Below are 14,895 nucleotides of genomic sequence, written 5' to 3'. Positions count from 1 at the left end.
GATAGCACTTAAGTAACTTAGCTCTCAGATGGAAAGCCAAGAGAAGGAGAGGCGGGGGCCGTGCCAAAATCAAAATCAAGAACAGACTCACTAATCTTGACTGAACTATGAAGTACCATCTGTAAGTCACAATTATTAGGTTTGTCCGATTCACCGATATCAATGTGAACTCCTGGCTTTTGTTTCCAAATCCGAGTAACAGAAGGTTCCTTCTACATGCTCCAGCAGAATGTCGGGAGATCCCATCTTTTGCTTCCCATTTCTTTGCTTTATGTCAATATGTTCTTCACGACGAAGGTTCCTCTTACATGCTCCAGCAGAATGACCAATGGAATGACAAATGGAGCATAAGTCAGGAAGCCTTTCACATTCAAGGGAAATTCAATGCATTGAGGTGTCAGTATCCACCCTAAGTTTGTATTGAATTTTCTTAGAAAGCTCCACATCAATCAAGATACGAGCATAATGACCCATTTCACCCTCCACAGTATTTTTGTCAAAACGAAGGGGCACCCCAATCGCCCTTGCAATGCTTGTCATGATCCGCTTATCCCATAATTCCCAAGGAAGATTATAGAATCGGATCCAAACTTAAGCAGATGTGGATTTGTGTGTCTGGATTAAATCTCGGGCTACAAGGAATGAAACGCATAATCCCAAGCCTAAGAGCAATGGAACAACGACTCCAAATAGATTGGAGAGCCTCTGCGGATGAAAGAATGATGTGGTAAAAATCTCTACATAGAGAAATCAATTTCTAGTTAGGAGAACAACCCCAAATAGATGAAAGTTTTGCATTCAAGTCCGGCTGCTTTTAAGGAGATTCCCCTTTAGCAAGAGTGATACGCCTGATAATAGAATGCTTACAAAGATTGAGCCTTTCATTGTAAATGTAAGTCGTTGTTTTCTATCACTTGCTGATGATGATGCTGAGTCAACAAGTCAGCGTAATTGTAAGTCAACCCATCAGCAAGAGTAAAATCAAGAAGTCGGAATGCTGAGTTATCAAGTCAGCATGGCTGTGGTCAGCATGGTAATGAGGTGATAATACAGGTCAACATGGTCTCGCTGTGTTACCACTGGTCAGTAGGTCTTGCTGAGTTTGTACATTTTTTGAGTAAGGATATTTTGGGTATTTTCACAACTTTGTAAAGGCTATAAAAGGTCTGGGTTGGGAAGTAGTTTCACAAGAGAGATTCTTAGACTAAGTCATAAGTGTACACTGTGATAATCTGAAATTGGGGATTGGGAAAACACGAGAGTTTCTGGAAAAGGAGAAACTGTTTCAATCTTGTTGTAATCTCCATTGATTAGTGAAGTTGCTGGATGTAGGCAGTTAAGCCGAACCAGGGTAAATTCTGTGTGTATTTTTTTTTGATTGTTGTTTCAAGATCCAATCTGTGATCTTTGTGTACTTTGTTTCTCTGTGTGGTTGATTGATCGTTCGAAGCGTAGTTCAACAATTGGTATCAAAGCTAATCAAGAACAGAGCAATGGGTTTTACAAAGATCGAGATCGAGCGTTTCAATGGTAAGGGAGATTTTGCTCTATGGAGACAGAGGATGAAGGCAATCTTGGTTCAAATGAAGGTTGCGAAGGCTCTGAAGGGCGAGAAGGAATTTTCGGCGACAATGACGAAGGAGGAGAAAGAAGATCTTCTTGAATTGGCTTACAGTACGATCGTCCTGTATCTTGGCGATAAAGTGCTAAGAGAAGTTTCGAAGGAAACCTCAGCTGCTGGGGTTTGGCTCAAGCTTGAACAGTTGTACATGACGAAGACACTCACCAATCGGGTTTATCTTAAGGGAAAGCTTTTCGGCTTCAAGATGAACGAGGACAAGCCAGTTGAAGACTATCTTGATGATTTCTCAAAGATCATAATTGACCTAGAGTACATAGAGGTAAAGATTGAAGATGAAGATCAGGCCATAATGATCTTGAATTCTTTACCCCAGTCTTTCAGTCATTTTGTTGAAACCATGAAGTACGCTAGAGAAACACTAAGTCTGGAAGAAGTTCTGATGGCGCTAAAGTCAAAACAGATTGAGGCCAACACCAACACTGAAGCTGCAGAAGGATTGTTTGTTCGTGGAAGGTCTGAGAAAAAGGACTCTCACAAGCCAAAGAACAAGAACGGGAAAAAGTCCAAAACTACATCCTCAAGCAATAAAGAAGGCAAGGTCTACAAGTGTTTTCACTGCCATAAGGAAGGACATTTCAGGAAAAACTGTCCTGAGAGGAACAAGAGTCTAGGTCAGCCTAAAGATCAAGGCGAAGCCGCTGTGGTAGAAGAAGGTTATGAGAGCGCTGAGGTCCTTGCTGTCACTGATAAAGATCCAAACACTGACTGGATCTTGGACAGCGGATGTACGTTCCATATGACTCCCAACAGGACGTGGTTCGAAGACTTTCAAGAGGAAGGTGGGAGGGTTCTTCTAGGCAACAACAAGTTGTGCAAGGTACTGGGTCAAGGCTCCATTAGGCTGAAGATGTTCGATGGTCAAGAAAGGATTATGACCGGTGTGAGGTATGTGCCAGAACTGAAAAGAAATTTAATTTCTTTGGGTACGCTTGATAAACAAGGATACAATTATAGAGCCGAAGGGGGTCTCATAAGGATATCTAGAGGACCTTTAGTTGTTATGAAAGGTACCATGAGTAATGGCCTATACACACTCCTAGGTAGTACTGTGTTAGTCTCTACCGCAAATCTCACCGAGTCTAAAACTGATAGAACCAATCTTTGGCACCTTAGACTAGGTCACGTGAGTGAAGTTGGTTTACATGAACTTAGGAAGCAGGGTTGTCTTGGTAAAGATCACATAGGAAAGATAGATTTCTGTGAGAACTGTGTCTTAGGGAAGTCTAGTAAAGTCAAGTTTCCTAAGTCAGCAATACATAGAACCCAGGACATTCTTGAGTACATTCACTCTGACCTATGGGGGCCAACAAGAACTAAGTCTCATGGTGGGAGGACATATTTTATGACTCTTATTGATGATTACTCTAGAAGAGTATGGGTTTATATTCTAGCTCATAAGAATGAGGCTTTGCAAACGTTCAAGGATTGGAAAGTGTTAGTGGAAAACCAAACAGGAAAGAAAATCAAAAGGTTGAGAACCGACAATGGTTTGGAGTTTCTTGACAAAGATTTCATCACTTTGTGCAAGAAGTCAGGTATAACTAAACATCATACCGTTCCTGGAACTCCACAGCAGAATGGCCTAGCAGAGAGGTATAATAGGACTATCCTAGAAAGAGTTAGGTGCATGTTAATCCAATCCAGTCTCCCTAAGTCTTTCTGGGCTGAAGCAGTGCAAACTGCGTGTTACCTAATCAATAGGTGCCCATCATCTGCTATAGGTTTTAAAACACCTATGCAAATGTGGTCTGATTACCCAGAGGATTATGAAAAACTTAGAGTGTTTGGTTGTTCAGCTTTTGCACACGTTAGACAGGGAAAATTAGAACCTCGGGCTCTAAGATGTGTTTTTATAGGCTACCCTATAGGAGTCAAGGGCTATAAGTTGTGGTGCCTAGAATCTGGTTATAAGAAATCCATAGTCAGCAGAAATGTTGTGTTCAATGAGATGGATTTTCCTTATCGGAAAAACCAAGAAAAAACTCAGTTAGAACCGAGTAGTCCTAAGTCCATTCAAAACCTTGAGAGTGTTAAGAATGAGGTGGAGCTTGAAGAAAATAGTGAAAACACCCGTAAAACCGAGCAAGAAGTCAGTGATGGTAATGATACTGAGTCCAGTCAAAGCTATAGACTTGTTAGAGACCGTGAAAGAAGAGTCCCTAGGGCCCCGGTTAGATATGGTTTTGAGGACCTTGTAGCTTATGCATTTAGTGTTGCTAAGGAAGTACAAGAGTCTGAACCTGTAACCTATAGGGAAGCTGTGAATTCGGTTGACAAGGAACAGTGGCTTAACGCTATGAAGGATGAGATAAAATCCCTTGATAAAAATGAAACTTGGATTTTGGTAGATAAACCTTTTGATAAGAAGTTGGTCGGTTCAAGGTGGGTGTTTAAAAGAAAGGAAGGGATACCTGGTGTAGAGGAACCTAGGTTTAAAGCTAGGTTGGTGGCCAAAGGGTTTACTCAGCAGGAAGGTATAGACTTTAATGAAATCTATTCACCGGTTGTTAAACATAGGTCTATCAGGATTATTCTCTCTCTTGTAGCTCGTTTTGATCTAGAATTAGAACAGTTAGATGTCAAAACAGCTTTTCTTCATGGAAACCTGGATGAGGTCATATATATGCAACAACCAGAGGGTTTTGAAATAGGAGATAAAGACCAGCGGGTATGTTTGCTTAAGAAGTCTCTATATGGTCTGAAACAGTCCCCTAGACAGTGGTACATGAAGTTCGATGAGTTTATGATAAGTCAGGACTTTCATAGGTCTAGTTATGACTGGTGTGTGTATAGTAGAGACCTTAGTGATGGCTCTAAGATTTATCTCTTGTTATATGTTGATGACATGCTTATAGCTTGTCAAAACAAAGCAGCCATAAATCAGTTAAAGGCACAACTAAACACACGGTTTGAGATGAAGGATCTCAGGTCAGCACGGAAAATTTTAGGGGTGCAAATTTCTCGAGACAGAGGAAGAAAGAAGCTATTCCTAAGTCAGTCAGTTTATCTGAGCAAGGTGTTAGAACGTTTTGGTATGACGAATTCAAAGGCCGTTCTCACTCCACTTGCAAGTCACTTCAAGCTGAGCAGCAAGCAGAGTCCTCAAACTGATGAGGAAAAGGAAGACATGGAGAGGGTGCCATATTCGAGTGTTGTAGGCTGTCTAATGTATGCGATGGTCTGTACACATCCAGATTTGGCTCATGCTGTGAGTCTCATCAGCAGGTTCATGGCAAATCCAGAAAGAGCTCATTGGTCAGCGGTGAAGTGGGTGCTGAGGTATGTCAAAGGCTCACTGAGTAAAGGCTTGAGTTATGGTGGAGCTGAAGCCCTAGTGGATGATGTAGCAGGTTTTGTTGATTCTGATTATGCTGGTAGCATTGACACCAGAAAATCCCAAACCGGGTACGTATTCACTGTGTTTGGAACTGCAATAAGTTGGAGGGCAAGTCTACAGTCAGTTGTGACTTTGTCAACAACCGAAGCTGAGTTTATTGCTGTTACAGAGGCAGTAAAAGAAGCTATGTGGATGAGAGGAGTCTTAACGGAACTTGGAGTGACACAGATTGATGGTTTGAAGATTTACTGTGATAGCCAATGAGCTATACATCTGTCAAAACATCAAGTTTTTCACGAGCAATCCAAACACATAGATGTGAGAATGCATTTCGTCAGGGATGTGATTAGCACTGGTACTGTTCAGGTGGTGAAAGTGGGAACTGAGGATAACCCAGCCGACATGCTGACCAAATTTGTTTCAAGTAATAAATTTGAACATTGCTTGAAACTGGTTAGGATGGTCAGTGGTCCTTGAGTATATTTTCTTCACTAGTTGATGGAGTGAATAGAAAGACAAGGTGGAGATTGTAAGTCGTTGTTTTCTATCACTTGCTGATGATGATGCTGAGTCAACAAGTCAGCGTAATTGTAAGTCAACCCGTCAGCAAGAGTAAAATCAAGAAGTCGGAATGCTGAGTTATCAAGTCAGCATGGCTGTGGTCAGCATGGTACTGAGGTGATAATACAGGTCAACATGGTCTTGCTGTGTTACCACTGGTCAGTAGGTCTTGCTGAGTTTGTACATTTTTTGAGTAAGGATATTTTGGGTATTTTCACAACTTTGTAAAGGTTATAAAAGGTCTGGGTTGGGAAGTAGTTTCACAAGAGAGATTCTTAGACTAAGTCATAAGTGTACACTGTGATAATCTGAAATTGGGGATTGGGAAAACACGAGAGTTTCTGGAAAAGGAGAAACTGTTTCAATCTTGTTGTAATCTCCATTGATTAGTGAAGTTGCTGGATGTAGGCAGTTAAGCCGAACAAGGGTAAATTCTGTGTGTATTTTTTTTTTATTGTTGTTTCAAGATCCAATCTGTGATCTTTGTGTACTTTGTTTCTCTGTGTGGTTGATTGATCGTTCGAAGCGTAGTTCAACAGTAAATATCCTGCTGAATTTTGACGGCTTTAAAGCATCTTCTTCAGATATAGAAGATCGATCCACACGGGGAGGAACATCAGGAGAAATAGTCGCAGAAGGAGCAGCACCAACAAGAGTAGCAACATAGGACCTAGGCCCAGCAGAGGGCCCGAGTCTCGAAGGAGGACAAGTCGCAGCATCACGAGATCCAGGCAAGGCATGCTTCAAGAAAGAGGATCAAGAAAAAAGATGAGCAATGGAGCAATCAATCTCCATCAGATTTGCGAGAGCCGACCAAATAACCAACCATGCACCGGACTCACCTCAGACAAACCCAAGCCGCTTTACTCAACCAATGAGTAAGAAAGAAAGAACACAGGTCTAAAAGAGAGAAGATAGATGTGAAAGAGAGAAGATAGATCTGAAAAAGAGAAGTCAGGTCTGAAAGAAAGAAGACAAATCTGAGAGAGAAGATCTGATGCAATTTTATCATAAGCCAAGTGCAATTTTATCCCTAATATGGGTCAATTTTATGTGTCATTGTAAAATACCGATGTTTCACTACTTCTAAAAAAAAGTTGACATTTTTTTTGTAATTTAGTAATATATTTCGAGATTGATATTTCTAAATTTTATGAAATATTTAATTTTTTTTGTCCAACTCGTACAAAATATAGTATAATTTTTTGAATTTTTATTTTTATTTTTTTCATGTCTATTTATATGTGTGATCTGTTACTAACGAGTAATAAAATAACGTACATGTAAAACGTAGATGATAAAATTTGTGATTTTTGATGTATTGTTTCTCAAATTGACCCAATTTACCAACATTAAGGGTAAAATTGCTTTTTGCTGCCAATGTAAGGATAAAATTGTATCATTTTAGACGTTAGGAGTAAAATTGATCCCAACTATTAACGTTAAGAATAATTTTACACCTTATCCTAAATATGTCTTGTTTGTTGATTTTCTAACTACTATTTAAGTTTAGCATTTTAGACAAAGCATTTCCTCTGATTTTCATTTGTTTTCTAACTAATTAAAACTTTTCCTTTTTTCCATCATATAAATGGATTAAAAGAGAAGAGCAGCAAATATATAAAGTAGAAATAAAAACAGTGGTGATGAAATCATAAAATAATAAATTTTAGATGTTATTTATGCTTTTATGGTGGAAGTGTAAATTGTTAGTAATCTCAGACCTCTATCACCGGTGGAAAAGTTATCCACACCACACCGCCCAATTTTGCTGCAAGGGTCGCTTTGCCTCCTCCTCAACACCTCCATGAATCATCCCTAAATTATAATCATTTTTTAATTGGACTTTATTTTATTTTACTTAATTAGCTTCACATTTTGTTTTATTGTACTCTTAAAATTTGAATGTCATAGAATGAAATTAACGAAAATTGGGGAAACAGCTCATGGAACTTACTGAATTTGAGTCTAAAAACATGATTATAATTATATTAAAATATTGTATAAGACAAGAAAAGGTAAATTTTATTCACACAAAAAAACAAATTCTGTGGTGTCAATTATATATGTAACTGATGCCAGGCATACATGCCTTATCTTAAATGGTAATAAAATATAAAAATAATAGAAAAAATAATTACATGTAATAATCATCAGGATATTAAAAGTTCTTTGCACCTCAAAATGAGGCTATAAATAGAGGAGGTAGTCATTCATGAAAAAACACACTAAATAAAAAAAGTTGTGAGTTGAGTAGAAGTAAGATTAATGGAGATGAAAACTGTAGGTTTCTGGGTTTTATTTGGATTGATGATATTTAACAGAGGAAGCAGTAATCTGAATGAAATCTCATGTGGAGATGCCATATCAGCATTACACCCTTGCAACACCTATTTGGCAGCAATTGACCCAACACCATGTCCTCCTTGCTGTTTGGCTGTCCAAAAAGTAAATGAAGAAGCAACCACTGCTCAAAATCATAGGGAGTTATGTGCCTGTTTTAAGGAAGCTGCTCTTATGCTTGGGGTTAAGCTTGAAAGGGCTAAACAACTTCCTAACTTATGCCATGTTCAAGTTTCTGTGCCTATTGATCATATTCTGATTTATATTTCTTTGTTGTGTGCAGGATTATAGTGTAAGCAGCCATAGAGGGTTGCAAATGAATGCAGTTGTAGTGTATGGGGAATAAATTACTAAAATTATTTATGTTTAGGTCATTTGATAGATCGATGTAATGGATAATTGAGAATTATTTTTATATGAATGAGATGGGATATGATTCCTTTGTTTTCTCTATATGATTTCTTCCTATTCACTAATTTCACAGTTTTTTCATCCATAACTATGATTTAAATGTTCTATATTAATAAAACACATGCTTAAAATTATGGCAGCTAACCAACCATGTCTATAACTAGGTGAACTGAGTATCTCCAAATTTTGGACGACATATCATATTGATTTTAATGACCACATAGTAATTCATTTAATCAAATAACTAAATCTGAATTGTAAGGAACAGTCAAATTTCTAGCAAGTTCAAAGCAACAAAACAAAACTATGAAGAAGAGCGAGAAAAATATTTTCAACATCTTACTCTGAAGGGTCCATATGAAGAAAAATATGTTCAGCATCTTAGAAAGACAACCTATAAACCAAGGTCAAAGCATCAAGAAATTTAGAACATTTATCAGCTTAGAACTCTTGATGAGATATGATTCCTTTGTTTTATCCATTTTAACATTGTGACCACTTACCTTCAATTCTTAACAGTATGGTCACTAATTTTTAAATTTTTAAATAAGGATTGAATATAAGAAGTATTGTTGGAAAATAAAAAAATGTGGTTTCATGATAAATATGGTTCTAAACAATTTTAAATCTTGAATATTTCATTTTGAAGTAGTTAAAAGTCATTTTGAGGAGTTAGTTAAAATTAAGTGGTCACCGATGTTAAAAAGTATAAGGTTAAGTGGTCATACAGTTAAGAATTAAAATTGAGTGGCTACTGGGTAAAATTGAGTGGCTAATAGTGTAGTTTACCCATACTTTGAGGTGTAAAAAATGAGTTTCGAAACAACAACTTATTATTTCTCAACCAATAATTTTTATTGATTAAAATTGAAAAATATATAACTTATTACATATTATCTGGTAATGGTTAATTTCATACTATATATAAGAAAACCCTAAATTCTTCTTACACACCCCAGCAAAATGGAGTTGCGGAGAGGAGAAACAAAACAATTATGAAGGCTGTCCGATCCATGTTAAATGAAAGAAGAGTCCCAAAATTGTTCTGGTCAGAAGCTGCAAAATGGTGTGTACATATTCAGAATAGATGCACAACAGCAGCTGTTGAAAACAAGACCCTAGAAGAGGCATGGAGCGGTGAGAAACCAATGGTGGAATACTTTCGAATTTTTGGATGTGTAGCACATGTCCACATTCCAGATCAAATAAGGAGCAAGTTAGATGACAATAGAAAAAAATGTGTCTTCCTGGGAGTAAGGGATGAATCAAAAGCATGGAGATTATATGATCCAAACTTACAAAAGATCATTGTCAGTAAAGATGTTGTCTTAGAAGAAGTAAAAGATTGGGATTGGGGCAGATCTGATGAAGAATCATGAAAGGATGTAATTGAATGGGGAGATGAAGATGAAGGCAATGATGTAGCTGATCAAAATGATGAAACTGATGGCACAATTTCAAACAACAGTTTGAGCAGCAGCTCTAACAGTCCCAATAATTCAAGTACCAACAACAAATCCAGTAGAAGTAGCAAATGAAGTAGTCTGACAACCTCACCTCCAAATGAATACAACTTTGATGATAGTGATATGGATGAAGGGAGGGGTGTGCGAGAAAGAAGGATACCAAGTTGGATGGCAGATTATGAGACTGGGGAAGGTTTTTCAGATGAAGAAAACTTAAATGCTTTGATGATGGTGACGGAGAATGATCCGACTTCGTTTGAAGAAGAAGTGAAAAATAAAAAATGGAGGGAAGCAATGTCGTCTGAAATTGAAGCTATTGAGAAGAACCAAACATGGGAGCTTACTGTGGCTCCTAAAGGAATCAAACCTATAGGAGTCAAGTGGGTTTTCAAAACAAAGCTTAACGAAGATGGCGATGTGGACAAATTCAAAGCGAGGCTCGTAGCGAAAGGGTATGCGCAACGCTATGGAATAGACTACACCGAGGTATTTGCTTCGGTGGCAAGACTTGACACTATTCGCATGATTCTTGCAGTAGCTGCTCAATTCAGTTGGGAAATCTTTCAGCTTGACGTAAAGAGGACATTTCTTCACAGAGAGCTTAAAGAGGAAGTTTTTCTCCAGCAACACGATGGATTCATAAAGAAAGGAGAAGAGGAGAAAGTTTCTAGCCTGAAAAAGGCTTTATACGGCCTTAAACAGGCACCCCCAGCCTGGTACAGCAGAATTGAAGCCTATTTCGTACGCGAAAAATTTGAAAGATGTCCCAGCGAACATACTTTGTTCACTAAATCAAAAGGAGGTAAAATCTTAATAGTGAGTCTTTATGTTGATGACTTAATATTTACTGGGAATGATAAGAACATGTGTGATGAATTTAAAAATTCAATGATGTTGGAGTTTGATATATCTGATTTGGGAAGAATGAAGTATTTTCTTGGAGCAGAAGTGAAACAAAGTACAAGTGGGATATTCATTTGTCTGCGGAGGTTTGGTATGGAGGACAGTAATGCTGTTAGAAATCCGATGGTTCTAGGAATAAATCTACGCAAAGATGAAGGTGGTGTTAGAGTTGATGAAACTAAATTCAAGCACGTGGTTGGAAGTCTAATGTATTTAACTGTTACTAGGCCAAGCCATCCTGGCGGCGGAGGCTGCCAGTGGACAGATCTGATGCGAGGCGCACGGTGAAGCCAAATGGGGAGGTTCAATTCCTGCAAGAGCTGCTTTTCAACCAGAGAGTTCGATATGCTACCTACCTCAAACCTTCCGGTTTCTTTAATAGCCTGCCATATTCGTCGTAAAGCCATCGAGATGCAAGGGATTTCATCTTCAAAAAAAGCCATGTTCCGCGTGAGCCATATTACCCAGATTCCATGAACAATAGCCGAACACCATAGGGCCTGGACTTGAGTGCTGAACTTCTGTTTTGCTGCTGCATCAATTAAGTTTATCACAGTGGAATCCGTGCAAATTCTTCGACCAAACAACGCTCCAATCCCTTGCCATATCTATAGTGAAAATGGGCAGTTAATAAACAGATGATTGGCAGATTCCACGTCTTCTTTGCATAAACAGCATTCTGAGACAATTATGCAGCCTCTCTCCCGGAGTCGGTCGTGGGTTGGAAGAGCACCAAGAACCTCCCTCCAACACACCATTGAGTGGGATGGCGGGATGAACGGCTTCCAGATGAACCTGCACCACTGCAGTGGAACTGATCTTGGCCGCATCCAAACATAAAATAATTTTACAGTGAACATACCATAGGCCGATGGTTCCCAAATACAAAAGTCCCTTGCATCCCCTCCTCGTTGAATTTCCTTAATTCGTGCAGTGATTTCTTGGGGCAGAATCGGCAAGTTTTCCCAGGTTATATGTAGAAAGTCCTCAACCCTCTCAATTGATTTCCTTCGAAGGGTAGCCGTCATTTCAAATTGGTCACTGACAGTAGGCGTGATCCATCTGTCGTTCTAGAAACTGAGAGAGGATTGATGTCCGATCCACCAAGTACAGTGGTCACGTAACAGCCTATAGACCTTGCGAACAGATCCCCAAATCGAAGAATTGACAATGTAATCTCGTTGTATCCCGGCATAGGAGATAAATCTCGATCTTACGAGTGAGAAGCAAGTTGAACTGTCCTGCAAAATTCCCCACGCCATTTTCCCAAGGAGGACAGCGTTGAGAGTGCACAAATCTTTGATTCCCAGTCCGCCTTCCTTAACTGGGCGACAGCATGAGTTCCAACTGACAGTAATGAGCTTCCGATTATCAATTGCTCTAGTCCAGATGAAATTCCGTATACAGCGTGTCATGTGCGAGAGCAAATTAGCAGGCCATTTGTATACAATAAACGAATGAATAAAGCTACTGGTGATCACCGAGTTAACTAATGCCACCCTACCAGCCATCGAAAGGCACTGTCCTTTCCATTTGGCAAATCGTGCCAGAATTTTATCCATGATGCCTCGGAGGTGGTGCTGCCGTGGTAACCCAAAAAATAGGGGGACTCCCAGGTACTTGAAAGGTAATTTACCTTGCCGAATGCCAATGGTGCCAGCTAAAACAGAACTGCGTCCGGGGGTAATTTCGGCACTAAAATAGATGTCAGATTTCTGCCAATTCACTATCTGACCTGAAATAGACCCATATCTCGCGAAAGCTTCACTGATTTTGTGCGCATTGCTTACCGACGCCTTACACAATATAATAACATCGTCAGCATAGAGGAGGTGTGTGGAAAAGAGAGCGTGCCGTGAGTAATTCATTGGAGCACGGTCACCAGAAGTGGCCATTTTAGTTAGCATTCGGCTCAGAAAGTCTTCTGCAATTCCAAAGAGTATTGGGGAGAGAGGATCACCTTGGCGCACGCCCCTAGAGCATCTGATAAAGCCGTTGATCCCATTGCCTGTTAAAATTGAGATTCTGGCAGAAGACAAGATATTCAGTATCCAGTTGCAGAATTTTAGAGAGAAACCAAATCCTTCCATGACTGCAAGGAGGAAGTTCCAGTCTAGTGTGTCGAATGCTTTCCGGATGTCGATTTTTAGAGCCATGTTCCCCACAAAGCATTTCTTCCTCAACATATTTATACCTTCAGATGCAAGTGCAATGCATTGATGAACGCTCCTGCCAGGTATGAAACCGAATTGATTGTCTGAGATGATCCTAGTGGCAATAATGTTTAGTCTGTCAGCCAGAATTTTAGATATTATTTTATAACTGAAGTTGCTCATCGCAATCAGACGATATTGATCAATTGATTCTGCGTTTTCAATCTTAGGCAGTAATACCATTAGGCTGGAGTTTAGGCCCGGCAAAATCATACCCGAAGTGAAGAAGCTTCTGACCATTTCATAAACGTCTTTGCCAACGATGTCCTAGAAAGACTGATAGAAAGCGCTATTGAACCCGTCAGGCCCGGGCGAACTATCTCTGTCCATTGCGAAGACAGTATCTTTAACTTCTGTAATGTCAGGACAGCGTGTTAAAGAATCATTATCCGCAGCGGTAACCGTTTTTGGAATGATATCCGTAATCTGTGTGTGATCAGCCTCGATAGTGATATCAGAACGAAAAAGGTCCTTGTAGAACTCTTCAATATGCGAACTGATCTGTTCCTGATTAGTGAGCAACTGGTTACCAACCCGCAGCGCAGTAATACCTGAGGTAGCAGACCGGATTGAAGCAACTCGATGAAAAAACCCGCTGTTCCTGTCTCCTTTCTGCGCAGAATTACATCCAGTTCAGTGTGCGCCTCCGTTTCCTTCTTATGAAGCTCATTCGAGAATCCATGTGTCGACAGATCCGATTGGATGCGGGCAAGAGCTGCATCAGCATTAGATATTTGAACGTCAATATTCCCAAAGACGTTTCTGTTCCAATTGCATAGTATGGGGCGCAAACGTTTCAACTTATCACCCAGGGACTGCATCGGTGGTAGCCTGGGGTGCGAACCATTCCAGAAATCAGCAATAGTTTCACGCAGGTTGGGATGAGTTAACCACATGGATTGGAATCAGAACCGTGCAGGATTAAAATGTCGCATAGCACATTGAAAGAGCAGAGGACAGTGGTCTGAATGATGTCTAGTGAGCGTGGTGGTGCTGTAACTATCCCAGCTATCAGAGAAATCCGGAGAAATCACGGCTCTATCAATACGGCTTTCAACCTTAGCCGTTCCCATTCGACCGTTACACCAGGTGTAGAACGAACCACGCACAGGACAATCAATGAAATCACAATCCTCAATAAATTTACGGAATTCACGACAGGGCCGCGCTGCCGGTGTTCTTCCCATTTTCTCATGGGATCCAAGGATGGCGTTGAAGTCACCAATGACAATCCACTGACCGTGTAGAGTTTCACGAAGACCCGCAATTGCCTGATACAAGCCAATTCTCCTGTTAGCCCAGACACTGCCGTAAACCAATCCAACGTAGACAGAATTCCCCAGCTCCCTGAACTGCAACAAGACGAACTGCTCATGTGTACTGCAAAGATTAGTAAGCTGAAGCTGTCTGTTAGCAACCATGACCCAAAGCGAAGGAAGATCCTTCAAGTTGTGCCCGACGCATTTCATTCCCAAACTGTCCCAGAAAGATGCTCTAACAGTATCAAAAGGTACCATAGGCTCTGCCAGACATAAAATATCTGGTTTGTGTATTTTGCATAAATTAGCTAAATAGCGTTGTGTATCCAGGTTTTGGATACCCCTGAAATTCCAGTAAAGAACATTCATCGGTATCTATGCGGGGGTTTACTGACCCGTTTTGCGCGGGTTGTTGCCGTAGCATCATCATCCATCTGTCTATTTCTGTGTTTTTTCTGTTTGGAACTCACAGTCTCCCAAGCATTTTCATCCTCATCCACCATATCTGCCCATGACTTTGACCCAGATTCCGGAGAGCCAGTAAATTCAGTTACTAAGTTACCTGCCCCAGGCGAAGGAGGCCGATTTTCATCATCTGTAACACTGTAGTCGGAATCCCGGATCTGCGAGCTGCCATGTAGCACGGGGTCATTGTCCCCTAGCTCCTGTATCACGGGTTCCTCCTTTTGGATCACCCTCTCAACAGTTTGTGGTTGTAGGTCCTTAAGAATCCTATCAGTGACATCAAGGACCGGGATGT

This window comes from Euphorbia lathyris, chromosome 3 (genome assembly GCF_963576675.1).
Source record: "Euphorbia lathyris chromosome 3, ddEupLath1.1, whole genome shotgun sequence".
NCBI lineage: Eukaryota > Viridiplantae > Streptophyta > Magnoliopsida > Malpighiales > Euphorbiaceae > Euphorbia > Euphorbia lathyris.
This window is presented reverse-complemented; position numbering follows the sequence as displayed.